This window comes from Leuresthes tenuis, unplaced genomic scaffold, assembly GCF_036924035.1.
Source record: "Leuresthes tenuis unplaced genomic scaffold, fLeuTen1.0.hap1 SCAF_1, whole genome shotgun sequence".
Taxonomy (NCBI): Eukaryota; Metazoa; Chordata; class Actinopteri; order Atheriniformes; family Atherinopsidae; genus Leuresthes; species Leuresthes tenuis.
Window position 1 is genome coordinate 42,488,725 of NW_027325355.1, and position 17,868 is coordinate 42,506,592.

Here is a 17,868-nt window from a genome sequence, read left to right on the forward strand (position 1 = left end):
ACCTGCAAGCCCCCAAAACTGCCCTCCAAGCCCGACACACAGTCCCCCCCAGCAATCACCAACCCAGTCCCCACGACCCGAGAGACCACCAGATGCCCGAAGCCACACAGCCCCCCCCCAGCACACACCCAACCGCCCAGAGCGACGGGACAGCAACCCACCACCACCACTATGTGATAAAGCTAATCAGCGGGGACCAGAGAGAATGAAATTCAGCCAATTGATGTTTGAAAGAGGCAGACATTGTTTCCATGCTAATGTAATCTAAAAGAACATTTCTAAACTGGTTAATACACAGATTGTTCTTCGCTTTCCAGTTCATGAGAATAGTTTTCTTTGCGATACATAACACTGTGATGACCATGTGTGCTGAGTTCATTTCCATGTTGATGTTGTCTAAGTCACCCAGTATGCACAGTGTGGGGCATGCAGGAATGCTACACTTTAGCCATGTTGATAGGTCCGTACAGACTTCAAACCAGACCTTCTGGACAGGCGCACAAAACCACAAAGCGTGTGCATAATCATCAGGTGTGTTATCTGTGCAATGTGAGCAGATGTTTGAGCGTGTTAGACCCATCCTTAACATCCTTTGTCCTGTATAGTGTGTTCTATGAAGAATTTTGTATTGTATGAGCTGTAAATTAGGATTTCGAGTCATTCTGAAGGTGTTCAAACATATTTGTGGCCAGAAGCTATGACTAGAACTGATGGATAAATCTGCCTCCCATTTTTAGGATGGTAAAGACATTGTGTCATCTATCTTAGACAATAATTTATGTATTTTTGATAGTAGTTTTGGGATGCAGATGCTTAGAAATTCTGCTACTCTAATCGGGAGTTGTAAGCCAATAGGTTACAGTATATATCAAAATGGTTTAAACCTAGCCCAATAGATGAACCATGGATGAATATAGAACAAGCATTGTGTGATAATCTGGAAATCTCTGACCTGCCACTTATTAGTCAAAACGTAAAAAAATCACAAATTTTTTAAAAGCATTAACATCAGCACCTCTCTGACAGCCTGGTGGGAATTTCTAAAAATAACAAAGTCTTCACTTGTCCCGTGTAAGCTTACACCCATCTGGAACAATCCTGACATCCTGCAAAACAAAAAAATGCTAAACTTTACTCTGTGGAAGATCAAAGGAATCAAACATCTGGAACATATAATCCAAAATGGAAATTTTATTTCATTTGATGAGCTCATATCACAACATGAGATAGGCAGCAATAAATTCCTAGAATATCAACAACTTAAGTCTATAATAAGAAAGAAATATATCCTCCACCAACCAGACTTACAACTCCCGATTAGGGTAGCAGAATTTCTAAGCATCTGCACCCCAAAACTACTATCAAAAATATATAAAGTATTGTGAGGGAGAAAGTGGGCAACCCGGTCTTGTACCTCTCTGCAGACTGAAGCTTGGAGAAGTTTGATCATTTGTCCTGACACTTGCATTTGGGGAGCTATATAATATCCTTATCCAGTTGATGAAGTGTGACCCAAACCCGAACTGGTAGAACTGGGAGCACGGCCCTCTGGGCAGCCTACATACCCAAAGAGCCCCGCCCACCAGATGCCACTCAGTGCAACCACCTAGTGTGTATGTGTGTGTTTGATAAGTAGTGATGTCTAAGGTGTAATTAAAAAAGGGGTGGGGAACTGCAGAGTGCAGCCAAGGGGACCGCCTACGTGGCCCCATCCACTACACCCCACAGAACACACACGCCCCCAAAACCCTTCATGTGTGAGTGTGTGCTGTGTACAGGAGCCAAAAGGGAGAGGGGTATGGGGATATACACCGGGAGAGCTAGTCTCCCCCAGAGAGGGCAGCCAGGGACTGGCTGCAATAGGCACCCGCTACCTCGGACCCAACACATCAGGACATCAAGAGGGCCTGATGTCCACCAGGCTCGGGGCTTGCAGCGACCATATTCCGGGAGCTACTGTACCCCCAGAAAGTACCCACCCCGTCCAACCCCACTCAACCAACCCCATCCCACCCCGGAGGACCTCTACAAAAAAACAAACAAACAACAACAAACAAACCACCCGGTCACACCAGACGCAGCAGCCCGGGCCTGAGACCCACCATCACCCAGGCCCCCCCCTCAACAGGGGAAAAGCACCCCCCCCCACCGCACGCCCCAACACCCTAAAGAAAACAACCACCTGCGGATACCCTGGAGGTCCCAGAGCAACAAGCCTGGCACCAGGACCTGCACCAACCCACCCATACTGTGGCATGTCCAGGGCAACCCAGCCCCCCCGGGCGCAAGGCAGCGCCCAGCCACCAGGGCCCAGGCCCAGCACCACCACCCATGCCAGAGCGGCCCAGCCACCCGGTACAGAGCCAGCAGCCACCACCCCAAGGCCCCTAAGGGACCCCGCCCCACACAGCAAGACAGCCCCACCCGCAAGCCCCCAAAACTGCCCTCCAAGCCCGACACACAGTCCCCCCCAGCAATGACCAACCCGGTCCCCACGACCCGTGAGACCACCAGACGCCCAAAGCCACACAGCCCCCCCCCAGCACACACCCAACCGCCCAGAGCGACGGGACAGCAACCCACCACCACCACTATGTGATAAAGCTAATCAGCGGGGACCAGAGAGAATGAAATTCAGCCAATTGATGTTTTGAGGAGGCAGACATTGTTTCCATGCTAATATAATCTAAAACAACATTTCTAAACTGCTTAATACACAGACTGTTTTTCGCTTTCCAGTTCATGAGAATAGTTTTCTTTGCGATACATAACACTGCGAGGACCATGCAAACAAGCAGAGAAAAAACAAACACACAAACAAACAAAAACAAGCACAAGTAGTGGCAATCGCATACAACACAACTGTGCATATAGATGACCTGAGGCGACATGGTAATACATCAACTGCTACTGGACTAATGAATGTGTATTGTGTGTGTGTGTGTGTGTGTGTGAGAACATGCAACACCCATGGCACAGGACCTACATGATAACCGTTCTTACTTATGAGTGTATAAGTGTACACGGCCACAATCCACAGCCCCCCCAAGCAATCAGAAACAGGCAGAGAGGCCCACAAGACCCAGGCCACCAGCAGCCCCCACGGAGCACAGAACCCAGGATGCCCACCGCAGGGACAACCACGCATCCACCCAGAAGACAGCAGTGGAAGCCCCCGGACAGAGCCCCCATAAGCATAGGGCAGAGGCGCCCGGGAGCCAGGGGCAACAGCCCACCGACCCCACCAGGCCCCAGCCGCCCAGACATGGGCCGTGCACCGGACCCGGCCCCAGGAGCCCGAGCGCCCCAAAACCCCCCGGCAGAGGCCCCACCCAATACCCGGGAGGGCCAAGCGCCCCAGACAGCCACGCAGTGGGTCAGCGCCTGCCCCAGTGCCCCTGGCCAAGAGCCCTGGCAGTCAGGACGTGCCCACAGGTGGGTGAAGTCGCGAGGAGTGGGGAGAGGCAACGCCGCCCCCCCATTGGGAGAAGCACAGGCAGGCCAGGCGACAGCAAGTCCCAGACCCAGGCCCAATCATCACCACACACACTTTCACGTCCCATACATCCACACGTCATCCCTCCCTTGACTCCGCTGGGGTCTAGCACAGTGGGCACACCATGGGGCCAGCAGCCCCCCAGCCACCACAGACCCTGAACCAGCAGAATAATTAATTCCTCCTGGCCACTCCTTCCCGAGCAGCAACCAGGAAGCAGGGGTGTGAGAAGACCCCTCCCCTCACCCTTCTGGCTCTTCAATATTTTCTAATAGTGAGCGATTAAAATTGAGGGGCAGCCAACCTTGTAGAACTGGGAGGGCGGCCCTCTGGGCAGCCTACATACCCAAAGAGCCCCGTCCACCAGATGCCACTCAGTGCAACCACCCCCCAAGACGTAATGTGTGTGTGTGTGTGTGTTTGATAAGTAGTGATGTCTAAGGTGTAATTAAAACAGGGGCGGGGAACTGCAGAGTGCAGCCAAGGGGACCACCTACGTGGCCCCATCCACTACACCCCACAGAACACACACGCCCCCCAAAACCCTTCATGTGTGAGTGTGTGCTGTGTACAGGAGCCAAAAGGGAGAGGGTATGGGGATATACACCGGGAGAGCTACTCTCCCCCGGAGAGGGCAGCCAGGGACTGGCAGCAATAGGCACCCCCGCTACCTGGGACCCAGCACAGGGCAGGAGGGCCTGATGTCCACCAGGCTCGGGGCCTGCAGCGACCATATTCCGGGAGCTACTGTACCCCCAGAAGGTACCCACCCCGCCCCACCCCACTCAACCCAACCCCACCCCGGAGGACCTCTACAAACAAACACACAAACAACAACAAACAAACCACCCGGTCACACCAGACGCAGCAGCCCGGGCCTGAGACCCACCATCACCCTGGCCCCCCCCCATCAGGGGAAAAGCAACCCCCCCACCGCACGCCCCAACACCCTAAAGAAAACAACCACCTGCGGACACCCTGGAGGTCCCAGAGCAACAAGCCTGGCACCAGGACCTGCACTAACCCACCCATACTGTGGCATGTCCAGGGCAACCCAGCCCCCCCGGGCGCAAGGCAGCGCCCAGCCACCAGGGCCCAGGCCCAGCACCACCACCCACGCCAGAGCGGCCCAGCCACCCGGTATAGAGCCAGCAGCCACCACCCCAAGGCCCCTAAGGGACCCCGCCCCACACAGCAAGACAGCCCCACCCGCAAGCCCCCAAAACTGCCCTCCAAGCCCGACACACAGTCCCCCCCAGCAATGACCAACCCGGTCCCCACGACCCGAGAGACCACCAGACGCCCGAAGCCACACAGTTAATCAGCGGGGACCAGAGAGAATGAAATTCAGCCAATTGATGTTTTAAGGAGGCAGACATTGTTTCCATGCTAATATAATCTAAAAGAACATTTCTAAACAGGTTAATACACAGATTATTCTTCACTTTCCAGTTCATGAGAATAGTTTTCTTTGCGATACATAACACTGTGAGGACCATGTGTGCTGAGTTAATTTCCATGTTGATGTTGTCTAAGTCACCCAGCATGCAGGAATGCTACACTTTAGCCACGTTGATAGGTCCGTACACACTTCAAACCAGAACTTCTGGACAGGCGCACAAAACCACAAAGCGTGTGCATAATCATCAGGTGTGTTATCTGTGCAATGTGAGCAGATGTTAGAGTGTGTTAGACCCATCCTGAACATCCTTTGTCCTGTATAGTGTGTTCTATGAAGAATTTTGTATTGTATGAGCTGTAAATTAGGATTTCGAGTCATTCTAAAGGTGTTCAAACATATTTGTGGCCAGAAGCTGTGTGGTTCATCTATTGGGCTAGGTTTAAACCATTTTGATATATACTGTAACCTATTGGCTAAGGAATAGCGCTGAAAATGAGGTAAATCTAATCAACCACTTTCCTTGGTTTTCTGTAGCGTTTTTAAACTAATACGTGGTGGTTTGTTTTTCCACAGAAATTTGGAGATGCATTAATCTAGTGACTTAAACCAAGTAGCAGATGGTTTTATGGGGATCATTGAGAACAAATAGTTAACTTTTGGTAGTATCATCATTTTAATGGTTGTAACTCTCCCCATAAGTGATATAGGTAAGGACTTCCAACGAGAGAGATCGTCCTCTACTGTCTTTAATAATTGCACATAATTTAGCTTTGTTAGCTCTGAGAGCCTGGAGGAAATGTTTATGCCTAAATATCTAATATTTCCTGACTGTAAAGTGATCGCAGGTATATTCTGGACCCTACAGTTAATGGGCAGAACTGTGGTCTTAGACCAATTGATAGAGTAGTCAGAAAGTGCTGAGAATTTATTTATGAGTGTGATCGTGTGAGTGAGAGATGTCTGTGAGTTGTGGAGGAAAAGTAATACATCATCAGCATAAAGACTTATTTTATGCTCAATATTTTGGGGTTGGATGCCTTTAATATTTCTATCTTGTCTGATAGCAGCTGCAAAAGGTTCGATGAAAATAGCAAAAAGTGATGGAGAAAGTGGGCAACCCTGTCTTGTACCTCTCTGCAGACTGAAGCTTGGAGAAGTTTGATCATTTGTCCTGACACTTGCATTTGGGGAGCTATATAATATCCTTATCCAGTTGATGAAGTGTGACCCAAACCCGAATTTTTTTAATGCTGCGAATAAAAATTTCCAGTTCACTCGATCAAATGCTTTTTCTGCATCTAGAGAGACTATTGTGGTTTCCAGGTTGTCGATGGTAGAATAGTCTATGAGATTAATTAGCCTGCGAGTGTTAGTGGATGATCGTCTACCCTTTATGAAACCTGTCTGGTCAGGATGTATTATAAGTGGAGTTATTTTTTCTATTCTTTTGGCGAGGACTTTACAAATTATTTTGAGGTCTGCATTTATTAGAGATATTGGGCGGTAGCTGGATGGAAGTATGGGGTCTTTTCCTGGTTTCTGTAGCAGGATAATGTTAGCAGAGTTCATGTGTGGGGATAATCTGCCATTCTGCTTAACTTGTAATACCATTTTGTGAAATGCAGTGCCAAAACAGTCCACAATTCTTTGTAGAACTCTGCTGGAAAACCATCTGGTGGCCACCCGGGGCTTTGTTACTAGGCATATGTTGAAGGGCTTCATGGAGTTCTCCTATTGAGAGAGGTGAATCCAGAGCCATTGCCTGTTCGGTTTGTAATTTTGGAAGGTTGATATTACTAAGAAACTGATCTATGTTACTGTCTGATGGATCATTTTGTGATGAATATAAGGTTTTATAGAAGTCCCTAAAAGCATTGTTGATTTCATGGGTGACATTTCTTTTTCAGTCTTTAACAGAAGTGATTGTTGTTTTCTCTTTATTTCTCTTTAGAAAATGGATTTTGGTGTCTGAAATATCCCTCATCAAGGAACTGCTAACTATGAATTCCTTCACTTAAACCAAGTTAAAACTGCTTTGTCCTTCATATTTATCCACGTCTACGCTGGTTTCAATGATAAACTTCTTTATATTACCTTATATGAGAAAGAACCACACTTGTTCTTCTAGAATCCGAAATTCGCTTTCTTTCAAGGAGATAGTGAAGATTTCAGATATTGCCATAAAATGAATTGCTTCACTCAAACCAAGTTAAAACTGCTTTGTCCTTCATATTTGTCAATGTTTAAGATGGTTTCAAACATAAATTTCTTTTTATAATCTTGTATGAGAAAAAAACACATGTTTGAGCAATACACTCCTTATGAGGAGTAATGCACGTTTCAGGATTTTGCTGTAAAATGAAATCCTTCACTTCAACCAAGTTAAAACTGCTTTGTCCTTCTTATTTATCCATGTCTAAGCTGGTTTCGAGTATAAACTTCTTTATATTACCTTATATGAGAAAGAACCACACTTGTTCTTCTAGAATCCGAAATTCGCTTTCTTTCAAGGAGATAGTGAAGATTTCAGATATTGCCATAAAATGAATTGCTTCACTCAAACCAAGTTAAAACTGCTTTGTCCTTCATATTTGTCAATGTTTAAGATGGTTTCAAACATAAATTTCTTTTTATAATCTTGTATGAGAAAAAAACAACACATGTTTGAGCAATACACTCCTTATGAGGAGTTATGCACGATTCAGGATTTTGCTGTAAAATGAATTCCTTCACTTCAACCAAGTTAAAACTGCTTTGTCCTTCTTATTTATCCATGTCTAAGCTGGTTTCAAGTATAAACTTCTTTATATTACCTTATATGAGAAAGAACCACACTTGTTCTTCTGGAATCCGAAATTCGCTTTCTTTTAAGTAGATAGTCAAGATTTCAGATATTGCCATAAAATTAATTGCTTCACTCAAACCAAGTTAAAACTGCTTTGTCCTTCATATTTGTCCATGTTTAAGCTGGTTTCAAACATAAACTTCTTTGTATAACCTTGTATGAGAAAGAACCACACTTATGGTTGAGCAATACGCTCTTTATGAGGATTTAGCTGTAAAATGAATTCCTTCACTTTTTTCCCTTGTTCTGTTCAGCATTATGGCAGCAGAATTGTGAATACCTTTTATGCCAAACTGATTTGCTTTGCCAAGGGAAGTTTTATAAATGTAAAGCTCCCCTTGATGCCCATTTATTTATTTCTTGTTATATATAACATGTAATGGAACTGAACCGGACCGGGGGAAAAGGAAAGAAGAGGAAACAGAACAAAAAAAGAAACAAAAACCAGACAACCAGCTGCTACACCTGTAAAAAAACAAAACAGACAATAATCCATGGTCTCTGTTGCGAATCCAGCCTTTGCGCCACCAGGAGCACCTGAAAGCAGACAAGCAGAGAACAAACAACAACAAGCACAAGTAGTGGCAATCGCATACAACACAACTGTGGATATAGATGACCTGAGGCGACATGGTAATACATCAACTGCTACTGGACTAATGAATGTGTGTTGTGTGTGTGTGTGTGGGGGGAACATGCAACACCCATGGCACAGGACCTACATGATAACCGTGCTTAGTTATGAGTGCCACAATCCACAGCCCCCCCCAAGCAATCAGAAGCAGGCAGAGAGGCCCACAAGACCCAGGCCACCAGCAGCCCCCACGGAGCACAGAACCCAGGATGCCCACCGCAGGGACAACCACGGATCCACCCAGTAGACAGCAGTGGAAGCCCCCGGACAGAGCCCCCATAAGCATAGGGCAGAGGCCCCCCGGGAACCAGGGACAACAGCCCACCGACCCCACCAGGCCACGGACCCGGGCCCCAGGAACCCAAAACGCCCCAAAACCCCCCGGCAGAGGCCCCACCCAATACCCGGGAGGGCCAAGCACCACAGACAGCCACGCAGTGGGTCAAGCGCCTGCCCCAGCTTCCCTGGCCAAGTTACTGGGAGTCACGACGTGCCCACAGGTGGGTGAAGTTGCGAGCAGTGGGGAGAGGCAACGCCGCCCCCCTATTGGGAGAAGCACAGGCAGGCTAGGCGATGGCAAGTCCCAGACCCAGGCCCAATCATCACCACACACACTTTGACGTCCCATACATCCACACATCCACACGTCCTCCCTCCCTTGACTCCGCTGGGGTGTAGCGCAGCGGGCACACAGCGTGCTGTGTACAGGAGCCAAAAGGGAGAGGGGTATGGGGATATACACCGGGGGACTGGCTGCAATATGCACCCCCACTACCTGGGACCCAACACAGGGCAGGAGGGCCTGATGTCCACCAGGCTCGGGGCCTGCAGCGACTGTATCCCCAGAAGGTACGCACCCAACCCCACCCCACTCAACCCAACCCCACCCCACTCCGGAGGACCTCTACAAACAAACAAACAAACAACAACAAACAAACCACCCGGTCACACCAGTCGCAGCAGCCCGGGCCTGAGACCCACCATCACCCAGGCCACCCCCCCAACAGGGGAAAAGCACAACGCCCACCGCACGCCCCAACACCCTAAAGAAAACAACCACCTGCGGACACCCTGGAGGTCCCAGAGCAACAAGCCTGGCACCAGGACCTGCACCAACCCACCCATACTCCATGAAGCCCTTCAACATATGCCTAGTAACAAAGCCCCGGGTGGCCACCAGATGGTTTTCCAGCAGAGTTCTACAAAGAATTTTGGACTGTTTTGGCACCTGCATTTCACAAAATGGTATTACAAGTTAAGCAGAATGGCAGATTATCCCCACACATGAACTCTGCTAACATTATCCTGCTACAGAAACTAGGAAAAGACCCCATACTTCCATCCAGCTACCGCCCAATAACTCTAATAAATGCAGACCTCAAAATAATTTGTAAAGCCCTCGCCAAAAGAATAGAAAAAATAACTGCACTTATAATACATCCTGACTAGACAGGTTTCATAAAGGGTAGACACTCATCCACTAACACTCACAGGCTAATTAATCTCATAGACGATTCTACCATCGACAACCTGGAAACCACAATAGTCTCTCTAGATGCAGAAAAAGCATTTGATCGAGTGAACTGGAAATTTTTATTCGCAGCATTAAAAAAATTCGGGTTTGGGTCACACTTCATCAACTGGATAAGGATATTATATAGCTCCTCAAATGCAAGTGTCAGGACAAATGATCAAACTTCTCCAAGCTTCAGTCTGCAGAGAGGTACAAGACAGGGTTGCCCACTTTCTCCATCACTTTTTGCTATTTTCATCGAACCTTTAGCAGCTGCTAACAGACAAGATAGAAATATTAAAGGCATCCAACCCCAAAATAATTGAGCATAAAATAAGTCTTTATGCTGATGATGTATTACTTTTCCTCCACAACTCACAGACGTCTCTCACTCACACGATCACACTCATAAATAAATTCTCAGCACTTTCTGACTACTCTATCAATTGGTCTAAGACCACAGTTCTGCCCATTAACTGTAGGGTCCAGAATATACATGCGATCACTTTACAGTCAGGAAATATTAGATATTTAGGCATAAACATTTCCTCCAGGCTCTCAGAGCTAACAAAGCTAAATTATGTGCAATTATTAAAGACAGTAGAGGACGATCTCTCTTGTTGGAAGTTCTTAGCTATATCACTTATGGGGAGAGTTACAACCATTAAAATGATGATACTACCAAAAGTTAACTATTTGTTCTCAATGATCCCCATAAAACCACCTGCTACTTGGTTTAAGTCACTAGATTCATGCATCTCCAAATTTCTGTGGAAAAACAAACCACCACGTATTAGTTTAAAAACGCTACAGAAAACCAAGGAAAGTGGTGGATTAGATTTACCTCATTTTCAGCGCTATTCCTTAGCCAATAGGTTACAGTATATATCAAAATGGTTTAAACCTAGCCCAATAGATGAACCATGGATAAATATAGAACAAGCATTGTGTGATAATCTGGAAATCTCTGACCTGCCACTTATTAGTCAAAACGTAAAAAAATCACAAATGTTTTAAAAGCATTAACATCAGCACCTCTCTGACAGCCTGGTGGGAATTTCTAAAAATAACAAAGTCTTCACTTGTCCCGTGTAAGCTTACACCCATCTGGAACAATCCTGACATCCTGCAAAACAAAAAAATGCTAAACTTTACTCTGTGGAAGATCAAAGGAATCAAACATCTGGAACATATAATCCAAAATGGAAATTTTATTTCATTTGATGAGCTCATATCACAACATGAGATAGGCAGCAATAAATTCCTAGAATATCAACAACTTAAGTCTATAATAAGAAAGAAATATATCCTCCACCAACCAGACTTACAACTCCCGATTAGGGTAGCAGAATTTCTAAGCATCTGCACCCCAAAACTACTATCAAAAATATATAAAGTATTGTGAGGGAGAAAGTGGGCAACCCGGTCTTGTACCTCTCTGCAGACTGAAGCTTGGAGAAGTTTGATCATTTGTCCTGACACTTGCATTTGGGGAGCTATATAATATCCTTATCCAGTTGATGAAGTGTGACCCAAACCCGAACTGGTAGAACTGGGAGCACGGCCCTCTGGGCAGCCTACATACCCAAAGAGCCCCGCCCACCAGATGCCACTCAGTGCAACCACCTAGTGTGTATGTGTGTGTTTGATAAGTAGTGATGTCTAAGGTGTAATTAAAAAAGGGGTGGGGAACTGCAGAGTGCAGCCAAGGGGACCGCCTACGTGGCCCCATCCACTACACCCCACAGAACACACACGCCCCCAAAACCCTTCATGTGTGAGTGTGTGCTGTGTACAGGAGCCAAAAGGGAGAGGGGTATGGGGATATACACCGGGAGAGCTAGTCTCCCCCAGAGAGGGCAGCCAGGGACTGGCTGCAATAGGCACCCGCTACCTCGGACCCAACACATCAGGACATCAAGAGGGCCTGATGTCCACCAGGCTCGGGGCTTGCAGCGACCATATTCCGGGAGCTACTGTACCCCCAGAAAGTACCCACCCCGTCCAACCCCACTCAACCAACCCCATCCCACCCCGGAGGACCTCTACAAAAAAACAAACAAACAACAACAAACAAACCACCCGGTCACACCAGACGCAGCAGCCCGGGCCTGAGACCCACCATCACCCAGGCCCCCCCCTCAACAGGGGAAAAGCACCCCCCCCCACCGCACGCCCCAACACCCTAAAGAAAACAACCACCTGGGGATACCCTGGAGGTCCCAGAGCAACAAGCCTGGCACCAGGACCTGCACCAACCCACCCATACTGTGGCATGTCCAGGGCAACCCAGCCCCCCCGGGCGCAAGGCAGCGCCCAGCCACCAGGGCCCAGGCCCAGCACCACCACCCATGCCAGAGCGGCCCAGCCACCCGGTACAGAGCCAGCAGCCACCACCCCAAGGCCCCTAAGGGACCCCGCCCCACACAGCAAGACAGCCCCACCCGCAAGCCCCCAAAACTGCCCTCCAAGCCCGACACACAGTCCCCCCCAGCAATGACCAACCCGGTCCCCACGACCCGTGAGACCACCAGACGCCCAAAGCCACACAGCCCCCCCCCAGCACACACCCAACCGCCCAGAGCGACGGGACAGCAACCCACCACCACCACTATGTGATAAAGCTAATCAGCGGGGACCAGAGAGAATGAAATTCAGCCAATTGATGTTTTGAGGAGGCAGACATTGTTTCCATGCTAATATAATCTAAAACAACATTTCTAAACTGCTTAATACACAGACTGTTTTTCGCTTTCCAGTTCATGAGAATAGTTTTCTTTGCGATACATAACACTGCGAGGACCATGCAAACAAGCAGAGAAAAAACAAACACACAAACAAACAAAAACAAGCACAAGTAGTGGCAATCGCATACAACACAACTGTGCATATAGATGACCTGAGGCGACATGGTAATACATCAACTGCTACTGGACTAATGAATGTGTATTGTGTGTGTGTGTGTGTGTGTGTGAGAACATGCAACACCCATGGCACAGGACCTACATGATAACCGTTCTTACTTATGAGTGTATAAGTGTACACGGCCACAATCCACAGCCCCCCCAAGCAATCAGAAACAGGCAGAGAGGCCCACAAGACCCAGGCCACCAGCAGCCCCCACGGAGCACAGAACCCAGGATGCCCACCGCAGGGACAACCACGCATCCACCCAGAAGACAGCAGTGGAAGCCCCCGGACAGAGCCCCCATAAGCATAGGGCAGAGGCGCCCGGGAGCCAGGGGCAACAGCCCACCGACCCCACCAGGCCCCAGCCGCCCAGACATGGGCCGTGCACCGGACCCGGCCCCAGGAGCCCGAGCGCCCCAAAACCCCCCGGCAGAGGCCCCACCCAATACCCGGGAGGGCCAAGCGCCCCAGACAGCCACGCAGTGGGTCAGCGCCTGCCCCAGTGCCCCTGGCCAAGAGCCCTGGCAGTCAGGACGTGCCCACAGGTGGGTGAAGTCGCGAGGAGTGGGGAGAGGCAACGCCGCCCCCCCATTGGGAGAAGCACAGGCAGGCCAGGCGACAGCAAGTCCCAGACCCAGGCCCAATCATCACCACACACACTTTCACGTCCCATACATCCACACGTCATCCCTCCCTTGACTCCGCTGGGGTCTAGCACAGTGGGCACACCATGGGGCCAGCAGCCCCCCAGCCACCACAGACCCTGAACCAGCAGAATAATTAATTCCTCCTGGCCACTCCTTCCCGAGCAGCAACCAGGAAGCAGGGGTGTGAGAAGACCCCTCCCCTCACCCTTCTGGCTCTTCAATATTTTCTAATAGTGAGCGATTAAAATTGAGGGGCAGCCAACCTTGTAGAACTGGGAGGGCGGCCCTCTGGGCAGCCTACATACCCAAAGAGCCCCGTCCACCAGATGCCACTCAGTGCAACCACCCCCCAAGACGTAATGTGTGTGTGTGTGTGTGTTTGATAAGTAGTGATGTCTAAGGTGTAATTAAAACAGGGGCGGGGAACTGCAGAGTGCAGCCAAGGGGACCACCTACGTGGCCCCATCCACTACACCCCACAGAACACACACGCCCCCCAAAACCCTTCATGTGTGAGTGTGTGCTGTGTACAGGAGCCAAAAGGGAGAGGGTATGGGGATATACACCGGGAGAGCTACTCTCCCCCGGAGAGGGCAGCCAGGGACTGGCAGCAATAGGCACCCCCGCTACCTGGGACCCAGCACAGGGCAGGAGGGCCTGATGTCCACCAGGCTCGGGGCCTGCAGCGACCATATTCCGGGAGCTACTGTACCCCCAGAAGGTACCCACCCCGCCCCACCCCACTCAACCCAACCCCACCCCGGAGGACCTCTACAAACAAACACACAAACAACAACAAACAAACCACCCGGTCACACCAGACGCAGCAGCCCGGGCCTGAGACCCACCATCACCCTGGCCCCCCCCCATCAGGGGAAAAGCAACCCCCCCACCGCACGCCCCAACACCCTAAAGAAAACAACCACCTGCGGACACCCTGGAGGTCCCAGAGCAACAAGCCTGGCACCAGGACCTGCACTAACCCACCCATACTGTGGCATGTCCAGGGCAACCCAGCCCCCCCGGGCGCAAGGCAGCGCCCAGCCACCAGGGCCCAGGCCCAGCACCACCACCCACGCCAGAGCGGCCCAGCCACCCGGTATAGAGCCAGCAGCCACCACCCCAAGGCCCCTAAGGGACCCCGCCCCACACAGCAAGACAGCCCCACCCGCAAGCCCCCAAAACTGCCCTCCAAGCCCGACACACAGTCCCCCCCAGCAATGACCAACCCGGTCCCCACGACCCGAGAGACCACCAGACGCCCGAAGCCACACAGTTAATCAGCGGGGACCAGAGAGAATGAAATTCAGCCAATTGATGTTTTAAGGAGGCAGACATTGTTTCCATGCTAATATAATCTAAAAGAACATTTCTAAACAGGTTAATACACAGATTATTCTTCACTTTCCAGTTCATGAGAATAGTTTTCTTTGCGATACATAACACTGTGAGGACCATGTGTGCTGAGTTAATTTCCATGTTGATGTTGTCTAAGTCACCCAGCATGCAGGAATGCTACACTTTAGCCACGTTGATAGGTCCGTACACACTTCAAACCAGAACTTCTGGACAGGCGCACAAAACCACAAAGCGTGTGCATAATCATCAGGTGTGTTATCTGTGCAATGTGAGCAGATGTTAGAGTGTGTTAGACCCATCCTGAACATCCTTTGTCCTGTATAGTGTGTTCTATGAAGAATTTTGTATTGTATGAGCTGTAAATTAGGATTTCGAGTCATTCTAAAGGTGTTCAAACATATTTGTGGCCAGAAGCTGTGTGGTTCATCTATTGGGCTAGGTTTAAACCATTTTGATATATACTGTAACCTATTGGCTAAGGAATAGCGCTGAAAATGAGGTAAATCTAATCAACCACTTTCCTTGGTTTTCTGTAGCGTTTTTAAACTAATACGTGGTGGTTTGTTTTTCCACAGAAATTTGGAGATGCATTAATCTAGTGACTTAAACCAAGTAGCAGATGGTTTTATGGGGATCATTGAGAACAAATAGTTAACTTTTGGTAGTATCATCATTTTAATGGTTGTAACTCTCCCCATAAGTGATATAGGTAAGGACTTCCAACGAGAGAGATCGTCCTCTACTGTCTTTAATAATTGCACATAATTTAGCTTTGTTAGCTCTGAGAGCCTGGAGGAAATGTTTATGCCTAAATATCTAATATTTCCTGACTGTAAAGTGATCGCAGGTATATTCTGGACCCTACAGTTAATGGGCAGAACTGTGGTCTTAGACCAATTGATAGAGTAGTCAGAAAGTGCTGAGAATTTATTTATGAGTGTGATCGTGTGAGTGAGAGATGTCTGTGAGTTGTGGAGGAAAAGTAATACATCATCAGCATAAAGACTTATTTTATGCTCAATATTTTGGGGTTGGATGCCTTTAATATTTCTATCTTGTCTGATAGCAGCTGCAAAAGGTTCGATGAAAATAGCAAAAAGTGATGGAGAAAGTGGGCAACCCTGTCTTGTACCTCTCTGCAGACTGAAGCTTGGAGAAGTTTGATCATTTGTCCTGACACTTGCATTTGGGGAGCTATATAATATCCTTATCCAGTTGATGAAGTGTGACCCAAACCCGAATTTTTTTAATGCTGCGAATAAAAATTTCCAGTTCACTCGATCAAATGCTTTTTCTGCATCTAGAGAGACTATTGTGGTTTCCAGGTTGTCGATGGTAGAATAGTCTATGAGATTAATTAGCCTGCGAGTGTTAGTGGATGATCGTCTACCCTTTATGAAACCTGTCTGGTCAGGATGTATTATAAGTGGAGTTATTTTTTCTATTCTTTTGGCGAGGACTTTACAAATTATTTTGAGGTCTGCATTTATTAGAGATATTGGGCGGTAGCTGGATGGAAGTATGGGGTCTTTTCCTGGTTTCTGTAGCAGGATAATGTTAGCAGAGTTCATGTGTGGGGATAATCTGCCATTCTGCTTAACTTGTAATACCATTTTGTGAAATGCAGTGCCAAAACAGTCCACAATTCTTTGTAGAACTCTGCTGGAAAACCATCTGGTGGCCACCCGGGGCTTTGTTACTAGGCATATGTTGAAGGGCTTCATGGAGTTCTCCTATTGAGAGAGGTGAATCCAGAGCCATTGCCTGTTCGGTTTGTAATTTTGGAAGGTTGATATTACTAAGAAACTGATCTATGTTACTGTCTGATGGATCATTTTGTGATGAATATAAGGTTTTATAGAAGTCCCTAAAAGCATTGTTGATTTCATGGGTGACATTTCTTTTTCAGTCTTTAACAGAAGTGATTGTTGTTTTCTCTTTATTTCTCTTTAGAAAATGGATTTTGGTGTCTGAAATATCCCTCATCAAGGAACTGCTAACTATGAATTCCTTCACTTAAACCAAGTTAAAACTGCTTTGTCCTTCATATTTATCCACGTCTACGCTGGTTTCAATGATAAACTTCTTTATATTACCTTATATGAGAAAGAACCACACTTGTTCTTCTAGAATCCGAAATTCGCTTTCTTTCAAGGAGATAGTGAAGATTTCAGATATTGCCATAAAATGAATTGCTTCACTCAAACCAAGTTAAAACTGCTTTGTCCTTCATATTTGTCAATGTTTAAGATGGTTTCAAACATAAATTTCTTTTTATAATCTTGTATGAGAAAAAAACACATGTTTGAGCAATACACTCCTTATGAGGAGTAATGCACGTTTCAGGATTTTGCTGTAAAATGAAATCCTTCACTTCAACCAAGTTAAAACTGCTTTGTCCTTCTTATTTATCCATGTCTAAGCTGGTTTCGAGTATAAACTTCTTTATATTACCTTATATGAGAAAGAACCACACTTGTTCTTCTAGAATCCGAAATTCGCTTTCTTTCAAGGAGATAGTGAAGATTTCAGATATTGCCATAAAATGAATTGCTTCACTCAAACCAAGTTAAAACTGCTTTGTCCTTCATATTTGTCAATGTTTAAGATGGTTTCAAACATAAATTTCTTTTTATAATCTTGTATGAGAAAAAAACAACACATGTTTGAGCAATACACTCCTTATGAGGAGTTATGCACGATTCAGGATTTTGCTGTAAAATGAATTCCTTCACTTCAACCAAGTTAAAACTGCTTTGTCCTTCTTATTTATCCATGTCTAAGCTGGTTTCAAGTATAAACTTCTTTATATTACCTTATATGAGAAAGAACCACACTTGTTCTTCTGGAATCCGAAATTCGCTTTCTTTTAAGTAGATAGTCAAGATTTCAGATATTGCCATAAAATTAATTGCTTCACTCAAACCAAGTTAAAACTGCTTTGTCCTTCATATTTGTCCATGTTTAAGCTGGTTTCAAACATAAACTTCTTTGTATAACCTTGTATGAGAAAGAACCACACTTATGGTTGAGCAATACGCTCTTTATGAGGATTTAGCTGT